Source organism: Cyprinodon variegatus, unplaced genomic scaffold (genome assembly GCF_000732505.1).
Source record: "Cyprinodon variegatus isolate N-32 unplaced genomic scaffold, C_variegatus-1.0 Scaffold808, whole genome shotgun sequence".
Taxonomy (NCBI): domain Eukaryota; kingdom Metazoa; phylum Chordata; class Actinopteri; order Cyprinodontiformes; family Cyprinodontidae; genus Cyprinodon; species Cyprinodon variegatus.
This window is the reverse complement of record NW_015151261.1, coordinates 303,097-326,104: the sequence shown is the minus strand read 5'-3', so window position 1 is coordinate 326,104 and position 23,008 is coordinate 303,097. Positions and strand designations below refer to the sequence as shown.

The 23,008-nt window shown below is 38.4% G+C and overlaps 1 protein-coding gene across 2 annotated transcripts in view; it reads right to left on the bottom strand.

The window, feature by feature from the left end:
- Positions 1-16,770, bottom strand: part of LOC107098765 (vitamin D3 receptor A-like) — a 70,041-nt gene extending 53,271 nt beyond the window's left edge. Inside the window, exon 1 of one of the 2 annotated variants that reach the window (XM_015396605.1) lies at positions 16,622-16,770. The gene's annotated coding sequence lies outside the window, so the exon portion shown is untranslated. Of the gene's footprint in view, positions 1-441; positions 518-16,621 lie in introns of those variants that run through there. The other variant, XM_015396604.1, reaches the window with a different exon arrangement.
- Positions 16,771-23,008: the final 6,238 nt, after the last annotated feature.

Sequence of the window (23,008 nt, the reverse complement as noted above, 5' to 3'; positions counted from 1 at the left end):
AGCAGTTTTTATCCCTCTCCACTCGGAGCCCAGGCGAACATAACAGAGCGGTAACGGGTCGGAAATAAGCTAGCAGCTAAAAGAAAGAAATAACTGAATTATGCTACCAGCAGCGGTATGTGGAAATTATCCCACGCTGCGAGTAAATGTTGTGTTACAGCTGCGGAGCGGCGACAAAAAAAGGCCAGGCTGACCGGGGAGAAGCGCGCGTGACATCGTTTTATCACTGAATACTGCAAGCGACCGGGAGAGCAATAACAACAGCTAACGTTACCGTCGGCTGCACACTTTGCTGGCCTCACCAGCGGTCCCTGCGCTTCTAGGCACTTCTCCGCTGCACGGAACGAGATGGTGCATTAACTACAGTGCCACGACAGCGGTACGACGCCTACCTTTTCCACTCAGCAGAACCCAGCTGAAAGAAACTGCAAAACAACTTACGTTAGTTCCAACGAAGAACGCGGCTAGCTTACACTCCGACAGGCGATTTTTTTTTTTTATCTGTATGGCCACAGATGGACAGCACTTCTACATTGTCCCGCCCACACCGTTTCCCAGTCAGGCATATCTATACATATATATGATCCCCCTCCCTATCCAATCACAGCAGCCCACTCTAGAATGGTTCGCCCTCCTATTGGTGGAGGGGCATGTCAATCAGATGCTGTGGTCACAGCCCTTCCCCACCATATAGGGGTGTGTCGTGACGTATAGCGTAGCCTGATAGACAATATACATTAACAATGTATACACAGACTTTTTTTCTCTCAGGAAATGCATCAAACTTTATATCTAACACTTGTACTTTAAACTCATTAATAAGATCCTATAGATGAGCCTAATGCTTGCCAAGAAGAATGATTTAATTAACATTTAAGACATATTTTGTGCTGCCCTGTTTCTTTATGCACCTGTGCCAGATTTGGCCAGCAAAAGCCTTAAACATCAAGAAATAACTATAAGATGTTGGATTGAAACACACGCCTGTTTTCAAAGTCTTACCTTATCAGTTGGACTTAGGATTGGATTTTAGTCAGGCCATTTAAACACATAAATATACTTTGATCTAAACCGTTCTATTGTTGCTCTAGTTCTTTGTTTAAGGACATTTTCCAGTTGGAAGTGAGACTTTGTCCCAATTTCAAGTGATCTTAAACCTCTAATAGTTTTCTTCCTCTTATAGGTTTTCTTCCAGCAAATTTTTGCTGTGTCCTTTACATGTCATGTTGTAAAATCCAATTTACTCATGGGTGGTTCTAGACTGGGGCCAGTGTCCCTGTTATGGCCCCTATACTGATCACAGGTCACTAGAAGAAAATGATTCTGATGATGATATGTGCTGGAGCAGACATGGTAACCAATAGGTCCCTTTTATTTTCCTTCTTTATGGCTCTGTACTAATTGAAAAATAAGTTGATAACTTCAGGGGATTAAGATAGGATCACAATTTTTATCTGCTAAATTTTATTTTAAACACATAGTTAAATTTGTTACAGGTGAATTTATCAATTTTACTGAAGTTTTGATTCTGATTTGATTTAAACCCATAATTGTCATATAAAAAAGTGGGGAAAAACATCAAATATTCCTGAATTATGAATTTAGATTGACCTAATATTGCAAAGAATAGTCTTATATTGATATTTGAGTAGATATTGAGTTGCTTTTTTATTTAAGGTAAATAAAGTTAGCATCTTCAAACCAAAAATACAAACTTTCAATTGAAACAGCAGGAACTTCTTATTAAACTAAATTACGTGGAAGAGGAAGTGAAGAGCTGCGAGTATCTCTTTGGTTCTGTGGTTATGATGTGGTGATTATCATAACCCCCCAACCCTCTAGTAAACATGGACTACATAAACTCCTGGATTTACTTCACCTTTGGATTTTAAACTGATTCTCCTCCACACAGGCCAGATTTCTGCCAGACTGACTAATGTTTGGGCTCCCAGCTGAGTTGCTGATCTGTGCAGCTCCTCCAAAGTCTCCTCAGGTTTCCTTGCAGGATAGCCCCATGTTTAGCTCCAACCATCTTCCCATCAGCCCACACCCTTCTAAAAAGACTATAGTATGATGCTGCCACCAAACTTTTTGTAATGATTTGCGTTTGAGGGGAACATATAGAGTTCACTTCCTGCTACCATTTCGAACATAAGCTAAAAAAGTGCAATTTATGCCTCGTTTGAACCAGAAAATATTCCACCACATTTGTTTTTTTTTAGTCCTCTGTGGATTTCAGTAGAATGCCACACATTTCATGATTTTTTTTTGGAAGGTATTTTTTAAGCCTTATATTAAATTCCTCCCTTTTCAGAACTATACAACCAATTGAAATACAAAGATGCTGTCATTATAACATGACAAAGTTTATGGTTATGCATTGTTTGCAGGAAACTGAATCATCTATGTCATGTAGTGTTTAAAATGGCCATAAATAAAGGTATTTGTTCTGCTGTTACTTTCCATTTAACTGTTTAACATGCTCTGTGACGCTATATTTCTCACAATAAATTATTAACTCTTTACCTATACATAATATATGAAAGTTCCACCATGCTCATCTATGTTTATCTGGCCTCTGCGTACCTGAAACTACGGTAGCGGAAACTGATAGTATGGATTCAACATCCTGAAAGCAGGACAGGTTAGCAGAGAAACGCTCTTATCAACCAATTAGCCTGTTCGTGGCGTTTATATGGAGACACAGCAGACCCAATTTGTCTCTGTCGCCGGGGAGTTCAGAGGGAATGATAAGGCTCAGCGTGTCACCCTGGAGCATAATATCTAAATCCATCAATCATCACATTACCCACACTGTAATTAGTAGTGATTTGTCCCATATATCTATCGCTCCTCCAGATGCATTAAAGAGTAGCAGTAGGATTAAAATAAACTATATTGTGAGTCTTTTATAAAAATATACTAAAGTGTAACAAGAGGAATGAGTTACAAACAGCAGACCTTATTGTCCATTCTATTATCCATTACGCTTATCCCATGCAGGGTCTCGAGGGGTGTTGGTGCCTATCTCCAGCTGTCTACTGGTGAGAGGCGGGGTACACCCTGGACAGGTCACCAGTCCATCACAGGGCAACACAGAGACAAACAACACACTCACACCTAAGAAGGATTTAGAGAAGCCCATTAACATAACAGTCATGTTTTTGAACTGTGGGAGGAAGCCAGAGTACCCAGAGAAAACCCATGCATGCTCTGGGAGAACATGCAAACTCCATGCAGAAAGACCCCAGGAATTGAACACAGAACCTTCTTGATGCAAGGCAGCAGTGCTACCCACTGCACCAATGAGCAGCCCAGACCTTATTGTCTGGATCTTGTTTGGTTAGAAGCTTGCTCTGACTATTTTAATCCTTGCTTCAATTTAAGATGCTTTAAAATATACAACAAAACCTTATTGTTATATATTTGAAAGCATCTTAAAGCTACAGTGTGTAATTTTCAGCGACATCTAACGTCCAGACTGCAGACCGCAGCAACATGAACAGCTCCCCCCCACCGCTTCTCCCCCCCAACAGTACGGCGAGCGTTATGGGACAAAATGTCTTCCACGACGTCCGCATCACCTACCTTCTCAAGTGATGAGGTTTGTTTACATAGATAATTTTACAGATAGTATTTCATTAGTCTGTGTGTTCAGTACCGTCTCAGTTCATCTCTCTCAACTTGCCGTAGTTACTTTCGAGCATAATAGGCGATCTCGCAATCGCTAGTTTGTTGGCTCTGCGCTGCCTTAGCGCAAAGATGTCTGCCTCCATGGCTGCGAGACCCGCTCCTATGTAATTATAAATAACGAATTCTAAGGCAACGCAAATATTAAGGTTAAGAGTCTGAGCTCGTAGATGATGATAAATAACATAGTTATGTATAATATATATTACATTTCTGACTGTATACCCCTGTAATTATTACACACTGTAGCTTTAAATTGAAGGATCAAAATTAGTCATAGCGACTAATTAGTCTACCCAAACCAGATCCATTTCCATCTGCTGTATTTTAACAGACTTTTGAGAACAAATTTAAGTTTAGATTAGTTAAACTGAAAATGATTTTTTTATATTTTTAAAATCCGATATGGTGAAGTCATGGCTCTCTAAAGTGTTTGATAGGCATTTTCTTCATATCTAGGTTGAATGAAGTACAATAGTTGATATTTCTTGAGTCAGTACAGTGAATTAAGTGCTTCCTCCTGTGACATATTGAAAAAATCAAACATCAGGAAGAGAACTGTGGAGCTCAACAAATGTGGTTTATCTTTGAGCACAAATTCCAGTGGTTTTATTATATTTTGTTCATCTGTTCAAACAATATCCTGGTATGATTACAGTGAAAAGAATCCAGCCATCAAAGAATTTAAAGACGATAAAGCTACAATGCTCCCAGAGCCAGATGTGTTTTGTGGCTAAATGTGCTTATCAAGCTCACATCAAGACTGTATGAGGACACTGACTGAAGCTGGTGAGAGCGAGTCATGTTTCTCACTGAAACAAGGAATCTGCAACCTGTGGCCCTGGAGCAGCACGCCGCTGTTAGGCCCCCAACAGCAGCTCTTAACGAGCCTGGGCAAAAACAACTTTTAGCTACTTTTATAGAGTACAGTATCTATTAGAATGTCCACAACAGAATAACACCATTGATGGTGAAACAATTTGTTCTATTCAGATTATTTATCAATTGGTTTGAATTTAGGCTAAAAACTTTATTGGGTGTTCTAACATTTCACATATATGTGTAATTCAAGAAAACATGTTTATTTTCCTGTGTCCCAAATTAGAAGAGAAATTACAAAAATATATATTTTCTAAGATAATCTATTTATTTCCATTCAACTCTGTTTTAAATAAAAACAAACAAACAAATAAAACAAGCAAAATATTGTTCTTCTGGAAATTCAGCAGTGTTGTACAAAAGAAATAAATTAAAGAGCAGATAAATGAATAAAAAATATAATAAACAAATTTAAAATCACCAGGTACAACAACAATTAAAAGCACTTAATAAAATGTTGTTTAAAATGTATATCATTTTTGAAGGTTTAAGTGACTCTAAATAAATCATTATTATTTTGCCGAGGGGTAAATTAACCTTTTTAGATATGTTAAGGTTTCTGACATGTGTCTTTCAGTAATATAGCCCGAAAATCCAATCAGAAAGGAAGAAACAGTTGCTCCAAAAGACACTCGAAGGTGAAAGTATGTATTTTACTGTAGGAGGGACTGGTACATTCATTAAACAGGAGGCAACAGACAGCAACTAGGGAGTTCAAGTAAATAATTATAAGAGTATTCATAGATTGTAAAAAACCTAAACAAAGACAATATCTTTTAAGTATCATTTCTTATCTAAGAAAAAACATCAATTCAATTCAGTTTATTTCTATAGCACCAATTGACAACACATCACCTCAAGGCACTTTACAGTTTAACCAGATCATACAGTCAAATTGATTAAACGTTTTCTATCTAAGGAAAACCAGCTGATTGCATCGATTCATTGACTCGAATGCAATCCCTCATGCCAAGCACGCTTGTAGCGACAGTGGAGAGGAAAAACTCCCTTTTAACAGGGAGAAACCTCCAGCGGAACCAGGCTCAGGGTCGAACCCCAGTCGGCCATCTGCAGAGGCCGACTGGGGTTCAGAGAGACAGAAGCAGAGATACAGAAAGAAGCATAGATAAAAAAGTCAGCTGTCAACCAGCTCCGACCAGCTTCCCAGGAAACGCACAGCCAGGCAGACGAGCTCCGAGCCAGCTCCCATGTCAGAGGATGAAGAGAGCACATACAGCCAGTCACTGTCAGAAACAAAGTTGTTGATGACAGCAGCACAGCTGATATTTCTCTCCAGGCTAGAGATATGTGAAAGTAAGGGAGTCTACAAGCTATTGTGAGTAGCTTGTTAAATGATCCCTAATTGTTTGACCAAAGCTATTCAGGTAGGAATGTAATTCTTACATGAATTCATTTAACAGTTAAATGCAACAATATTGAGAAGAATATATTTGTTTAATTTTCTACATCATCTCATTACAGCATCTCTAGCTGTAGGGAACATAACAAGCCGGGCTGTCTTATATTCTAAAGTGTTGAAGGGTTCTAAAGCCGGCCGCAGCCTTCTAATTAGAGCCACCTATGACACCCTACCTTCTCTGAAACCTTTACCAATAGTTTGGTGCTAAACAGACGTTCCCCCTGTGCAACACTATCAATTAGAGCTGCAACTATTGATTAATCTGTCAATAATTTTTCTTAAAGAAGATTTTATGCAGAATTTCACCAGGTGAAAGTAAAACCTTTCGACTTGTGGAGTTCCGGATAGACATTTTATTAGACATCATTATTGACAGAAGAAAAATTTTTTCTATTTAAAATGTAAAATATTTACCCCTTTTTCCACAATTTTGGTATAATTGCAGCTGTAAGTGGGTCGCTCTGTCAGCTAAAGGCATGTTTTAGAGTCTCTATACTCCGATTGATCGATTACTAAATTAGTTGACGATTATTTCAATAATCGATTAATCAGGATTAATCTGATTAATTCTTTCAGCCTTGCTATCAATGCAAACCCCCAACACATTTTGTCAGAGTGCCAAACAGCATCGTCCTGAGGCCATTACAGTCGGCAACAAGACATTGTGCTGAGGTCGCGGGCGGCAGAAGTGATCCAATGTCAGAGTTGACCTTGGAAAACTCCTCTGAATCCCCTGGTAGGAACCAGAACCTCCAGGCAGATCTAATCGTGTGGTCAGAGCTATCCAAAACCATCTGCTGGAGCTCACAGTGAGCGTGGAGAGGCCCCTGGAAAGCTATCATGTGCCCTGTTGAAGTGGGATGCTTCATCAGGGCCTCCACTGTTTGCCTGATTTGTGACATGAGATGAAAAGGAGCAACGCATTAGAAAGCCATTAAACAGGCAGACAAGGTGCAGAAAGGCAGCTTCTGGTTTTGGCCAAGGAGGAAGCAGAATTTTACCTTAGTCAACCATGAAGAAATCCTTCCCATTACTCCTCTACTAGGAAATGTACCAGGAATGATCCGTATGAGTGATTCCCAACCAGGGGTAAGCCTACCACTTGTGGTCCATGGGTGCATTGCAAGGGGTACATGAAAATATTTTATTTCTCTCCCAGTAAAAAAGATCTGTTCTACTTTGTCAGGATCAGACAAAAAAAAAAATAAAACAAGCTCTTTACAACTTGAGTTTTGACACACATCAGAACCAAGCAGAGGAACAGACTCGATGTAGAGAACAGCCTGGGATCAGCTGTTTTTCACACGGAGCTCATCAAAGGAAGCTCAGGTGTCAGTCAACATTCAAAATAAAACAAATGGACTCTCTCTAACTATAATTTTTGTTCAGTATTTTGTTTCCAATTTCTTAAGTTAAATTTTTTTACAGGTGAGTTACTATGAGGAGCTCCAGTTTTATAAAGGCACATTTATAGAATGATTTTTTTTTTTTTTTACTCCAATGTATTTATTTTGATTCCTTACCAGCTTCCGGGCAACATATTTATGTCGTTTTATATTTTACTTTGAAAAAACAACATGTTAAAGAATTAAATGCCAAGTTAAAATGATTAAATAAAATAGTCTTTATATTATAATTACTTATTGTACTTTCCACATTTGGACAATCATCAACAATTTAGTTTGAGAGGGGTATTCAAGGTATGAAAAATTGCCCAAAGGGGTAAACAAGTAAAAACAGAGTGGGAACCACTGACCTAAATGACTGGTTGTGGACTTGCCAGTCATTTACAGGTCAGGTCAAACCTGTATCTTTATTTCTTGTCCCTATACATCTATACATTTACTTTTTTATATGTTATAAGCCCAAAGCGTTTGTTTTTTTAGGCCAGAGAGTGAAAACAGATTACTGGAGACTATATGCATGCAGTTTATTTAAATGTTTTTAGATTAGGTTTAAAAGCCTTAATTACTTTTTTAATGCACCTTGAAAAAGCTCTAAAATTACATCGTTGCATAAAAACTTTAAATATTGGTTATTCTTTTAATTAAAGCTTAGTCTAGAACAAATAAAACCATGACATCATTCTAATTGTAGCTGAATGTGATTAATGTCCCTCTGACCAGAAGCTGAAATGGTCATAAATCTAGCCCCATTGAATTAAAATGGCGCAAATGACTGCATACCATTCATTAAAAATGACAACCATGTGAAAAAAACTATTTCTTCACACATTTTTTTTTTACTAATTTGTTGTCAAACGGTTCATGACAGGAAGTTCGGCGTTTCTTGGTGAGATTCACAGTTTGACTTATTTCAGCTCCTTCGCAGCTCTTATTCTTTATGTTAATCGTCTCTAACATGCATGGTAATAGAGGTGTGTGAAATGTATATTTTTGTAAAAGATGCACACTAATGTAGACCACCTGTTTATATCTAATATTTGAAACTCAAAGCAATAATTAAATATAATCAATAACAAAAAAGAGTGTGTTTTTATTTTGAAGCACTTTCTTTGTAGGTTTAGACTAGTGTGTGTGTGTGTGTGTGTGTGTGTGTGTGTGTGTGTGTGTGTGTGTGTGTGTGTGTGTGTGTGTGTGTGTGGGTGGTGGGGGGGGGTCTGAACTTGATGTTTTTCCTTGCAGTCTGCCTGTGTGTACATGTGCTGGAATCTAGGCCATCCCTTGTGGCTTTGTGTCTGAGAGGCAGATCGGTCTATATACGAGGGGCAGCGCGGCATATGGGCGTGTTTCTGTTTCGGGGGCATGCGCACATGGGGGAGGTGGGGGGGACGACTTCATTTTCCTGAGAAAAACAGAGAGAGGTTTCAATATTGAGATGATATAGTTGCCTAGGAGTGTTTGCACTGCACAGAAACACATCACAGCACAACAGGAGCAGGAGACTGTCTGACTGAACACACACACACCTTCTCTGTAGCTCTCTTTTTCCCTTTCTAGCTTCCTTCCTAGAACTATGAATCTCTCCATCTTGCTCCAACGCCCCCTGACTCCAAACCATGGCTTTCTCTCCCACTCACTGGGTGAGTTGAGGAAACAGCTGGAAAAGCAAATACTTGTGAGTTCTCTGCGGCCCGCTGCCTCAAACATGACTGCATTTCATTTGGATGAATGCAGTCTTCACACTAAAAATGTTCTGCTGCATACAAACACCAGTAATGGAAGAGCACGAAACGTAAAGATTTTCTAGAGTTTAGGAACACGACCCTAAAAACTTCTACTTCAAACCAGATGCAAACAGTCCAGTGAAAGAGCTGTTTCAGGAAGCAACTCCTCATCTACAGCTCCTCTATTAACTAGAGAGCACCTTATAAAAAATATCATGCAAACTTTCTGAATCTTTTAACATAAAAAAAAACAAACTTTAATGTCTTTTAAAAGAAAAATAAATACTCGAAACACTTGAGCATGCATTGATTTTTAGTCCCCTAAACTAACATGCTATTGCAGCTGCAAGTCTCCTGCAGAATGTTTCTACCAGGTTTGTACATTTAGAGATATATATATTTTTTTTCATTCTTCATATTATAATAAGCAAAGCTCAGCCTGAGTGGATCCAGACCATCTCTGGACTTTAACTGGGTCAGTGTAACAGTGGAATACGCTTTGATCTAGATAATGCTAGTGGATCCCACAGCTGAAAAATGACTTGTATCTGTGATAGATTTAGATTTGAAAGAGTTTTTATTCCACTATTAGTTTGTTTACCTGTGTTCAGCTACACATAGCAAAACAGTGTTAAAGGATATCTTTTTGGAAAGAAAGAAAAACAAAACACTTTCAATAAAAAATGTCATGTTGAACACTGCAAAAAATTTAAATCTAAATAAGCCATTTTTTCTTAGAATATGCATTTTTCTTTGAATTGAGGAGAACACTACAATTACAATTTACATTTTAAGCAAAAAAAAAATTTGCATTGTCCTATTTTAACTGCACATTGTCTAATTATCTTATTTTAAGAATAAAAATACTAATTTCATTGGCAAACTATCTCATTTACCTACTCAAATTAAGTGTAAATATGTCTAAGAAATATTTACTTATTTTTAGATAGTGTTTTCAGTGAAATTTTATCATTTACTTCTCAATATTTACAGCAAATAAACAATTTTTGCTATTATTAGTCAGCTTTTAGTAGGATTCTGCTGCTGTTTTCACAATTTATCTGCTGTAATAGCTTCAAGTATGTTGGGTTGGAAGGCCTCATTGCCATCACCCTAATCTTTGCCTCCAATATTATAAATATTTACTGTAGGTATCCTGTTGGAAAGTAAACCCCTGCTCCATTTTTTATTTCTTTTTCAGAATCTAACAGGTTCTTATATGACTTATTTTATATACACATTTAGCTAATTTTCCAAAAAGGTCAAATAAATAGTTTCCCATCACTGCAGAAGATAGGATTTTTCTGGATTTCCCATCAAAGATGATCTGAGTCGGTGGGGTGCAGAAATGCTGCCTGTATTGAAAGAGAAGCAGTGGGCGAATGTGGCCTGTAGTCCGTTGCACTTTCCTCGGTCGAAGAAGCTTGTGAAGCGATGTTAAAGGGAAAGCAAATTACCGTTCCAACATCAATAAACCTGACCAATGTTTAAGAAATCCGCAGCATTCTTTCCTCTCAGAAGGAAGGAATTCGGAGAGTGGGGATCACCATGGTGCTGTGTACCACACAGAGAGAGGGTAGCAGCACTAATGGGAATATTGATCATATATTCTGACAAAAAACACCTAGTTAAATATTTCCTATTTAAGCAGATATGATCTTTCTATGTGACAGTAAAGGAGCATGAAGTGTCAGGATGCACTTTCATACTATTTTACACTGTGAGCTTTTTCAACTAAACCCAACAAGCATTTTATATGTAAACAAGCTCCCAATGCAATGCAGCTTGAATCACTTTGCATCAGAAGGAAATCATTAAAGTATTTAAAGAGTCAGTGCATGCAAGAAAAATGGCACAGATCCAGCAACAAATTGACATGATCTCCGAACCCTGAAGCATTGCGGTCAGAGTAGAAAACACTGAGTCATTTCTGAAAGACATCTGAAAAACTTTATGGTTGTCACCACAAAAATCATATCATACCTTCATTTGACCTCAGACCCAAAACCAATCCGTTCATTGATCAGTTACTTGTCTCATAAATACTCATTCACCAAGTAGACATGTGAAGCGTCTCCTGGATCCTCCTATTGCTCTTAAACATTAAAGTCGTTGGGAAACGTCTGTTCTAACGGTTGCATTTTCAAATTCTCTCAAGTGGTGCACGACTTTACACGAGTGAATAAAGTGAATTGTCGTTTATCAAGAGGGTGGGATTGTTGTGGCAGAAGGTTCGCAAGCATGTTTGGTTGTGGCCGGTTTGTCGGAAGCATCTTGCTAACCATTAGCAACTTAGTGCTAGTAGGTTCCCAACGGGAAATTCCATTGGGACCAAGTAGCACTAAATTGGTGACTTAGAAACGACAATGTCAAGGAACGCTATGGACAGCAGAAACATGCAAGAGGAGGAGAGTTTAGTGTCTGAGGTCGTGGATGAGTCTCCTCCGTCATCAATTTTGTATTTAGAGGAGGAAAGCAGGGATGAAGACGTTGTGGAAGAGGACGCCAGGGCGGCAGAAGCTTGGTTTGGTCTTGGTGTACAAGCTGACGTATAACTAACTGGCCTGCATAAGATAATGAAAAAGAAACACAGATTTTAAGACAGGATTTTTTTTTATAGAAAGTTTTGGGACAATATGGTCTGATAAAGAGTATATTTATATACATGTTTAAGCCAGAATGATTTGATATATAAATATGATTTGCCTACGACTTTAAGAGTTGACACGTGAGAGAGCAAAAAAGGTACAGGAGGAGAAAGAAGTTGCGTCAAACTCTTTTTCTATGGAGGACAACACTGGGTCTGCAGCAGTACCGAGCATGAGGAGTCAAAATGGTATGTAGAGACTGCAAGAGGAGAAAAAGCAGACAATGAGGAAAACAACACATTTAATTTAACGGAAAGGAGACTAAATTAAAAGTCTGAGGGCGAGCAGTGATTGGGTGAATGATAAAAGCGGGAAGCAGGGAGGATAAAAGCATCTGGGCTCTGCGGTGTAGGAGGATCAGGCTCAGGCTCATGGTCGGAACCACAGTCGACTTTGTATTACAATAAAATTGCTACTTGAATTGTGCAGTGCTGTAGAAAAACTGCAGTCTCCCATGAAAAATCATAACCAGGACACAAATCTGGAGTCTTCTTAGATGACTGCTTCCTTAATTTGGGCCGCGCTTTTGTCTGAGATAAAATATTCAGACCAATGCTTAGCCAGTAAACACGCAGTATACACGTAGGCACATGAGTGAGCTGTTTTTCTTTGTGTGCACGCTCTCTTTTTTTGTTGTTTGTTTTTTGTTTTTCAAGAAATCCTTTTTTTCAAGTTTTTCAGACGTTTTTCTGATTAACTTGACAAAAAAATCCTCACATAAATCATTTTCCATTAGGACATTACACTATTATCTTATCTTAATGATAAAAGCAATTAATTTAAATCCTTCAGTTTTATCTAATTTTAGATTTATCGAATTTTACTCTGAATAGACATCACTTTCATTGTCAGAGTACCTATAAAGGATTTTAAGTTGAATGCTTGTGAGATGTTATTATATGGAAGGCATCGGGTCTGCCAAAATTATATGAACACAGGATGGAAGACATTTATTTTTAGAACTTAAAAACCTCTGAGAATTTGACCCTTTAAAAGTATTTAAGAGACCCTTTCCCAGAACCCTGAGATTTTTTGGAGCGGCCGGTTTTATGTTTTGCAAACCTCTAAAAGCTTTCCTAAAATATATTTTTTATTTCCTAGCTAGGACAGTTTGCAACCATGAACCCATTTTATTCCCGTTGTGACCCTAAGCGGTCTTTACGTTGGCGTTGGTGTGTCACAGTTGATCCAAAATGCCACAGCTAAACCTTTTAGTGACACTCCAGAGGGACACCACAGTACTCCCCACACTGGCTTCTTTACAGTTTCTGCCTCTGCATTTTAGAGTCTATTGTAAGATTTTATTGTTTGTTTTTAGATCTTTAAAGGGGACAGCAGCTCTGCAACATACATTTTAAACTGGATAGACTAATTTCAATTTCATTCTTCAAAACAACTATATCATCGTTGTTATTAGACACTTGTAGCTGCTTCTCTACATTGACATTTTGGGTTGTCTTTTGTCTGTTTTATGTATTACTAATGTATTGTATTTATTTGAGCCCTACCTCCCTTTTCCTAAGTGGTTACTCCACTTTTCAGGCCGCCATTGTAAATAAGAAGTTGTTTTTAATGACTTGCCTGTAAAAAAAAAAGTATAATAATAATAAAACTTCTTCACTGTTCCTATTTGATCACTGAGATCTGCTGAACAACACCTTGTTTCTACGTCAACATGACAACAGAACTCCGGTATAAACTACACATCCCTACTACGACCTCTCCAACATAAGAATTTTTAAAGTTTGATATCCGATTTTCATGTACAGCTGTGCTTTCCAATTAGCATTTTTGATATATTGAATAATATATGGGTTGTGGGGGCACGCTGAGCCCCACTGGCCCGCTCTCAGGGGGACCTTATCGGGGGGATAGGAATGTGCTCCCCCTACCTTTTTTTTCCAGCTCTCGCTGCCACTGTGGGCTGGTGCTTGTCTGGCATGTTGGGGGGCTTTTTCTGGGTCTGGGTCATGAGTTTGGAGATAGGCGTGAGGCTAAGTTGGTGGCCTACATCTTCTCCTATGCCTCTCAGGCCTAGGGGATGAGCTGGTGTTTCAATGATGACCTATATCTGTACAGGGCGGGGTATGGCTGCCTTGGGGTGGTGCTTATCTCTGTCCATCTTGGACTGCTGTGTCCTCTAAAGCCAGGTCCACCAGGTAATGAAAGTGTCTGACTTTCTACTATCCCTGCTACTTTCATAGCTCTGTGCCTCTAGGCAACAAGCTTATTTACATGTACCCACACTTGAGCACACTTTATTCTTACACATACACCCACCCACACACTTATACGCTCTTAGTAACTGTTAAGCTGTTAAACCACATTTTTTTCAAGTGTTTTGATTCTTTCAAACAGCATGAATCAAATTTTAAAAAAGCGCTAATGGTTTAATAAAGCTTTGATCGCTGAGAGACCACTCCACAGTTCACTTCAGGAGCATTTACTACCCTAAAATCAAGCTGTTTTTGTAATTTCTGCCCTTGTTTAACCTTTAGAGAACGTGATGTTCTCTTTTTTACAACCCTATTTAGTTTTTCACCTTGCTTTTATCCACTTTGAAAATGTCAGAACAATCATCTGTGTTGTTTTTACATGTACCCTTTTCTAGCACCCAATAATACTTTCCCATTTCCCATGACAGCAAAGCTGTTTCCTGTGCAGTTAAAACTTGTGTTTGTTTCTTGCATGTGTACTTTCTGTCTTCCTGTCAACAGTTTTACCCAATAAGAAAACATCTTTTCTCTGAATTATCTTTCTTGCTAATCAAAAATACAGCAGAAAGCATCTCCCAGTTCTCTCTGTGACACACCATATTGACTAAGCCCGGAATGCATTTGATGGTTTATTTCCACTCGTTTTAGCTTTTCAGGAAGTGTTTAATGTGAAGTGGCTGGTTTGGAGAGCGGATACGCGCGCCATGAAGGGACTTCCACCGGGACTGAATACAGTCGTCTGCTCAGAACAACACAGAAATAAATCAGCTCTGCCCTGACGACCCATAGCACCTGTGGAGAGTAGTTTCCGACAAAATACTTTAAAGAAGTAGTTGTTTTTTTGGTTATATTCTTGAGTAAAACCTATGACTGTCAATGCTCCAGATGCTGCAAGATTGGTGAATGAGATCACTTTCACGTCTAAGTATCAGCCAATTACAGAGCTCCCAGAATTAAGGAAATTGAGGCCAAACGATGGGCTGACCGATCAATCGGTCAGGTTCTGCACAATAGAACCCAGTATTCAAGGTGGACGGACAGATTTCTTAAAAGCTTTGTTATAGATGGAAGTGTAGTGAACAGCGTCAGGCATCTAAAGCAGGTTCCTCTGCAGGTGGAGACAACAGGTTTGTGACCACGTCTATCTGGCAGAGGATGATAATGAACATGTAAGTCACTAACCTATTCTGATAGTTCAGTCCCAGCCCAGAAGATCAGTCATTCGGCTGCCAAAGAGACGCCGCCCAGAGAGTCCCAGGTGCTGATGTCTCAGATGTCGGAGGTCAGACAGGAGATCAGAACCGAGCAGACAAAGAATTATTAGGATTATCCAGAGAACGAAGCCAAAGCCGCTGGTGAAGACGTGCTTGGTAGTCAGAGCCAGGAGATCAGAGGTCCAAAGAGGCACCAAAGAGAAATCCAGGACGATTTCAAGAATCAGACCCAGGTTCAGTTGACAGAACAGGCGGAAATCCCACAGGAGTCCGAAGACAGGTCAGACAAACAGATCAGAATGGGGACAGGCGGCTCAGAGGTCCAAAGTCAGAATGGGTCAGGATCAGGCAATCAGAAAACACAGGTAACCTAAGGTATGCTAGAGAACCCTCATAACAGGCTCCAATAATCTGGCAGTGATGACTGGTCAGAAGGCTGGTTAAATAGAGGCTGAAACAGGTGGATCAGATGAGCGGTAATGAGAAGCGGAGATAAGCAGATGAGTGAATTGAGACAAGACATCAGCACCAAGATCATGACATAATCAGTACATCCCTATTTCTTTCTTTAGATATTTTTCTCTAATCAATCGGTATTAAAACCTTTGCTATACAATATTTCCATGAATCAACATCCCATAGAAGAAAATGTATTTAACCTTTAATTAGCAAGTTAAGTTTGTTTACGCCTAAAAACAATATCAAATAGTGCACCATTTGATAAACCAGGTTTATCTAAGAATACAGACAAACTTTCTTGCATAAATATTTATCAAAGAGAATGTTCTAACACAGAAACTCACCACATTTACTTAGTTTTTTAGCTATTGTATGTATTTGACTGCATTCAATATCTTTAGGTCGGGAACGTTGCAGGCCCCTGGTTTAAATGCAGGTACACATTTTGTTTAAATGTACAATTGCATCGACAAATCAGTTTTCTTTATCATCCATCCAAGGTTCTGTCTTTTTTCTACTGAAGTGCATTGAGTTTACGGTTGTCTTATGAAACCCATAACACAAATAAAGTTGTCTTAAACAACTGTTGGTCTGACATATATGAGGAAAAGGGGAATAAAACTGTGTGTGGCTCTAATTGAGAGAGACGGAGAGGACAAACAGAGAGGGGGGGCACGCTGCAGATGGATCAGACAATGGAGCGCCGCATCGTCATTTGACAATCCTGGTCAATGTCAAGCTGTTGCACAACACCCCCCCAGCCTATACACCCCCACCCACCCCCCACCCCGTCTCCTGTGTCCTCTTTTGTTGCCTCATTTTCTTGCAGCTCTGCATGCTTTCTGCCTGTCTCATTTCTGTTCAGCCCACAGGGCCAACGTCATCATAAAAGATCTTTCTCTGTGGAGAAATATAGGACAAGGAAAGCTACCTGAATGCTGTGATAATGAGAATACATCAAAACAGACCTGAAGCTGAAGCAGATTCAATGGTCTCCACTGTCCACCCCCACCTTATATCCATGCCTTCAGCCTTCTCTAAAAGGAATAACAATGCTGCATCTCTTCGCTGTCTCGCCTTTCATTCCTGCGCGCCTCCTTCTCCCTCTGGTCCCTCATGACCTCTGCCCCAGTGGGAAGTGGCGAACAGGAAGCCCAGATCACAGCTTTAAAGGATTCTGTCTGTGTCTGAAAAAAACCCTGACTGTTCATCAGATTCCTCTGGCCATCATTGCTCAGACCCTGTTCCACATTACGGTGAAATGCAAAACTCATGCAGCACTGCATCAGAACCCAAAATGGATCCACACCTGGGAGCGGGGCAAGCATTCGTAAAACTCTCCCCATTGGCTGATGCAGCTGTAATATAAACCTGATATAAGATTGATTTCCAGAACATATTTTAAGATTTTTTTCATATTTGCTGAACTGCTTCCAATTGGCAATGAAAATGAATAATGCGTTTATTTGATTAGTCTTTGTAAAATTGCGTCTAACCCATTTGACTTAACCTATAATAGGACTTTTTTTGTGCTTATAAAGGAGCACCTGCCTTAGTTTGGAAAAGTGTACAAGACGTGCATTTTCCCATCAGCCACTAGAGAGTTTGGGATAAGGAAGCGATTAAATTCAACCCAATTAAAGTTTCACGCCTCTGCTACTCCCTAGAGGAAAAAATTTAAAGCTTAAATAGACCATTAAAAGTTGTTATTTCTACATATTGGATAACAATCAGGGAACATGGAGGAAGGTGGGGACGTGATTTCACGACGGACTGAGATGACTCTGAATGTGTGAAATGTGCTTTCATGATCAAAGCTTCCCAGTAAACGGTTTATACATAAAAAATACGATTTTTTATGCTTTTTTTTGCCAAATCCCCCAAATTATGAATGATTCACGTCTAAAATTGAATTTACTTATTTTCCTGAATGAATAACCACACTGATTAAACTCTATGCTACTATTATTTGGAGCACACCTCATTCATCTAATGATTAAAAAACAGAAATCATCAGCATACACTACATAACTCTTGGATCTATTGATTTTCTGTTATTCCACTTTGCTTTATGCCTGTAGAAATATAAGTTTACATAAACAGATATTGATCTGGATGTAGAGATATTGGCTTCTTTTACTTTATTGACAAGTGTGTTTTTTTAAATACATGTATCAAGCAAGTTACTTCTTACTTAAATTCTTTATTTTCTAACCCCTCTTTAATTAGAATAAGCCAGTCTACCTGATTTAATTCACATCTTATGATAAAATTTATGTACGATTTTCAGAAGAATGAAAAAGATATTGTTTCTGTTAAAAGTCAAAAGTTTGATTATGTGCCTGTTTATAAGAGTTGGTATAATCTGAGAAATGGTTTTGGTGGATGGATGGTAAAAGCCATAGAAATCATCATCACCTATAATTTTAAGTAGCAGATTAACTGGAATATAACCGAAAGTCTTTAGCCATCGCTAGTCCGAATGTGCCAGGAAATTACTGCCCAGAACAACAGGACCTTACAACAAGAAAACAGTGCAAGGTTAAAAATTATATCTCTTTAATCCAAGAGTATTTAAACCATCATCATTATTTATTTTTTACTTTTCTGCTCAATAACGTCAGCAGTTAGGTACACAGTATGGAGAGTGTTGGTTCAATCCAAGCATAAGGCCTTTTTCGTTTGAGAATTTTGAATGGACCTTATTTCTCAGAATGTTTCATAGTTATTTAAATTATAATCACTAATGCAATTTTATGAAATATACTCAACCAACCTGAGTGCAAATTGTTACCTTTACACTTTGGGATAGATTCTATAGGTTGTTTTTCACAGGGTAGTAAACATCTGTATATCTATCTCTCAGCTGCTCTAATGAATTTTTCATGCCTGTGTGCAAAAAAATACCCTTCGCATAACCTTATTTTCTAACACGCTCATTTCTCTATTCATGAGCCGAGCCATGTGACACTGGTCACAACATCCTGAAAGCACACGCTAGACCCTAACTGTTAAAACCAGCACAGAGCATGTGACAGAGCAAACATCTACTGTCCCATTTAGCTGGCTGCAGATTTTTGCTGCAGTATTCAGGACCACATGCACATTTCCATGCATACAGGTTTGATATCTTTTTATATAAACATGCTTAGCCGCACCCAGGTTGAACACAGGTTGTTTTGCTCCCTCCTCCTGTCAAATCAACAGGTGCAAATCTGGATAAGCTCCAGATTTACACCTTCTTCTATTATCCTGCCTAATTTCCCCAGAGCGAAAAACACCCAGTGGGGAAATGGGTTCAAAGAAGTAGACGAGACTTATATAAGCAGAGAGTTTCCCAGCTGTGATGACAGAAGGCTTGAGTATGAGTATAGATGCAGGTGTTCACAGTTTGCATAGATGCATGTATTCTGCTAAGTGGGTGTTGTGCATTAATTTCATTTAGAAAAGCAAAGCTGAAGAAAAACATCAACAGCAGTGCTGACCGTACGTAATTCCTCAGAGGAAGGGATAAACATAGAAAATTACACACTGGAGTGCCAACACCATCTGACTAAAGCTCACTCTTTTAAACTTGGAAGAGAATCACATGTTTTTGTTAACTAAAAAAAAAAAATTAAATAGCATAAAAGTGTGATTTTCTTACAATTAAGTTTGCATGCTGCAAAACATGCTTGGGTCCTCATAGGATAGTGGTGAGCCCCATGGAGCACCTGGCCCTTTAAATCTTGGTTTGACAATTTACATTGCCTCTGAAGTTCTGCTGCTGCTGCTTGGTAACCATCCAAGGGTTATGTAATTGGGTCTGATTCTGCTTGAATTTTTTAAACCTCGAGTTTTAAAAAGATGTGAGGTAGATGTAGGCGGTGAAGTATTGTTGGGGCTCTCTGGGCAGGGCAATAAGCTCCCTGGCATGCTAGGGCTAAATCTTTCATGTGAGAAGGGAAAAGGGAATTGTTTGTGTGTGAGTGCGTGCGTGTGCTAGTATATGAGTGACAGGGGGGAAATAAAGCAAGCTTGGTCAGCCTGCAACTGAGAGGTTCATTTTTTAAAATTCAATTCAGTGGGAATGTTATTTAAAGCTTTAAAGTTATAAAACAATGAGTTTTGTTAATGTTTAATGAGGTCTGGTTGAGATTATATTGTAAATGTGCTGCATTTGTTGATGGCCAACTTACACATTATGGTCAGCCACAAGACACGGTCTGAGTGAATGTTTAACCACAATTGTCCCTGCTCATCGTATGTGTAGCATGCACTAATGCAAGGGCCTAAACGAGGAAAAATACACGGAATAACTAGGTGCTGCTCATATACTCCCTTACCAACATATTTACAGCCATTAAACTTTTATGTTTTCTAACCATTCTATCTTCTAATATCCACAGACTTCCCTGGATGTGAATAACCAATACAAAATTGTAAAATAGTAGCAAAAAAGTGCTGCATGATTTCAAAAATCGAAGGAAAATATGCTATTTAATCTAGAATTTTGTATTTTGCTTCCAGTACTTGAGATGGTCTTATAATCAGCTGGGCAAATACTGCACCTTTTTGTAAGAAAATAATGCAACACATGTTAAAGTTTATTGAATTTGATAACATGGATAGTTTTCAACAGTCAGTTTGGATAGATCTCCAAACTATGCAGATCTCCTGCACATTTAGCTATGCAAATATTCATGGATTCATGGATTATTTGATAGATTATTCACAAATTAATTACAAAAGAGTCTACAGATTTATCAGTTTGTAGAATAAATGTTAGTTTCTGCCCAAAATATTAATGATGTATTGAAACACATCCAAATTTGTTTTGAATTACTTATTCAATACAGTTTACTCACCAAACACAGGTGAATGCATGTAAGGAGCACTCAATTTGGTGGAAAAAAAAAAAAAATCTATAAAAAATCTAATGTAATAAATGGAGGGATTCTGCTGTCTCCCTATTTCCCTTTACTCTAGGGCAGGGGTCTTTAAAGTTTTCCAGGCCAAGGACCCCCAAACTGATGGCAAGTTGAAGCGGGGACCCCCTAATTATATATATTGTATGAAATTGTGTTCTATCAAACTGGTCCTATAGTCATTATATTACATATGGAGTAATGTAATGAAAGTAATTGCGCCCTGGGATTATTAAAGTATTCTGATTCTTCGTTGATATGACAGGTGTTGTGAATGAAACAGTTGAATTCATGTTAGTGTGTATTTAAAGATATTTCAATTAGAGGAAAAAATAGCAAAAATGTCTAATCAACCACAACTTTTGTGACCCCCCCCTGCAGAACTTCCCTGGACCACCCAGGGGTCCTGGACCCCCTGTTGAAGATCTCTACTCTAGGGTGCCTCTGAATATGTACGGTTCTGATGTTGTCCGTGGCTCTTTGGGGTGGCTCTGGGGTCCCTTACACCTCCTATTAAACAAATCTTCCTGCTGAAGAAGCCATATAAACCTTATATACGCAGCCTTATGTACACATGTACACTCATATATAAACAGCACATTTGGATCCAGGTGTTCAAGGATACACAGTTATTTGTAATACTAAGCTGCAGCTCTGAATATAATTGTGTAATTTTCAAAACATTTTGCTTTTGATGTTTGTATACATGTATTTAATGTGTGTCCACGGGATATTCCCCCTTTTGTTGTGGTTGGTGTTTTTTTCTTCCTTCTGTTGTGGTTGGTGTTTTTTCTTTCCTTGTTTCTTGCAGGTGTGTAAGCAGACTTCTAGGGGTTATTCTGTACTTTTTGTTTATCTGTGTTTTCTCTCATTTATTCTCTCCTTTTCCCCCTCCCACCCTCCCTTCTCTCTGTCTTTCTCACCTTCCTTTCCATCTCCATGTCAATTACATGTGTTTTTGTTGTGTTGTTCTCCATAGCCTCTTCTGATAAAGTTTCACACACAGTCTCCAAGTGGAGCCTTATGCCAACAGCCACGATGGTCTGTTTATAAAAGCAAATCTGCTTGGCTATTATTCACCACCAGGACATCCAATCTGTATTGGCAAACAAGACATTTAAAAAAAACAACAACAGTTAAATAAATAACATTTTTAAAGGTCCACATGCAAAAAGGTTTGTTCTTTGGGTTTAAAAAAAAAACACATTTCATACAAGGAATTTAGTTTGTACTAACTTTGTAGATCAGCTCTTCACATACAACTGTGTTTGTGTGTTTTAACACACAAACCATTTAAAGACCAGACCGATAGTATATAACAGTCTCATTTGATCAGATCTTTTCCATTAAAATGTTTGCTGTGTTTTCTTTTTTTTTTTTTTTTGCTGTGTTTTCTATGACCTTGTGGCAAACTGGAACTTTATTTATGGCCTTTTTTTCATTACAGGTTTTCTTCTTTCCTCTGTTCCATTAAGGCCATATTTTTGCGGTACCTAATTAATAGTTGTCCTGTCAACAGATTCTCCTCCCTAAGCTCTGGGTCCCTGTAGGTGGGTAGCCATGTCTTAAATTTGCAGCTTTGATGTACTCTTTATTTGGTCTATTAATAAAATCCTTATCAAGTACTATTAAGATTGCACAGAAAATGTGAAAAATTCACTGGAAAAAATGTCACAGGTTAAGTGTATTTACCCTTAATTTGATTAGGTAAATGAGATAGTTTGCCAATGGAATGAGCATTTTTACCCTTGAAATAAGATAATTAGATAATATGTACTTGAAAAAAGGCAATGCAATTGTGTTTTCTTATTTGTAAATTCTTAAATGTAAATTGTCTTGTTCCTTTGCAAGATTTCTCTTTTAGCTGCTCAATCCAAGAACAAATGTCCTTATTTTAAGAAAAAAATATTTATCTACATTTTGATTTCTTTCGGTGTAATGAAAAATGTCAAGGACGTATAAACTCTTTTATACGGCTCGGTACAGTGTTGTGTAAAAGGCTCATCCTTTATTTCTTTGTTTTTCCTTCCACAGAGCCAAACTTTCTGAATATCTTGCTCTCTTGTAATAGTCTCCAGGCTTCCTGGGGACTGTCTGGCAGAATTCCCCCTCATTTTCAGCCTTTTAGAAGATTTTGTCTGTTTGTTAAGCCACTTAATTCTATTCAGTGTATCATACAAAGATAAAGAGATTCCTAAACTCAGAAGATATCTTTCTACAAACGGCATATAATTTAGTTAAGGATAAAGGAGAGATGACTCAACATGTGGAGACTAAACTACATACAGCCGAGTCAGTCCTTTAAGTCTCTATTTACTTGCTCAAACCTGTAATTTAATATTTGTTCAATATAAATGAACTTCACCACAGGGCCTGGATACTTAGGCTCCACTGTTCAGGAGTGGCGTTCAAATGCAGAACTCTGACCGAGGAAAGCTTTAAAGATTT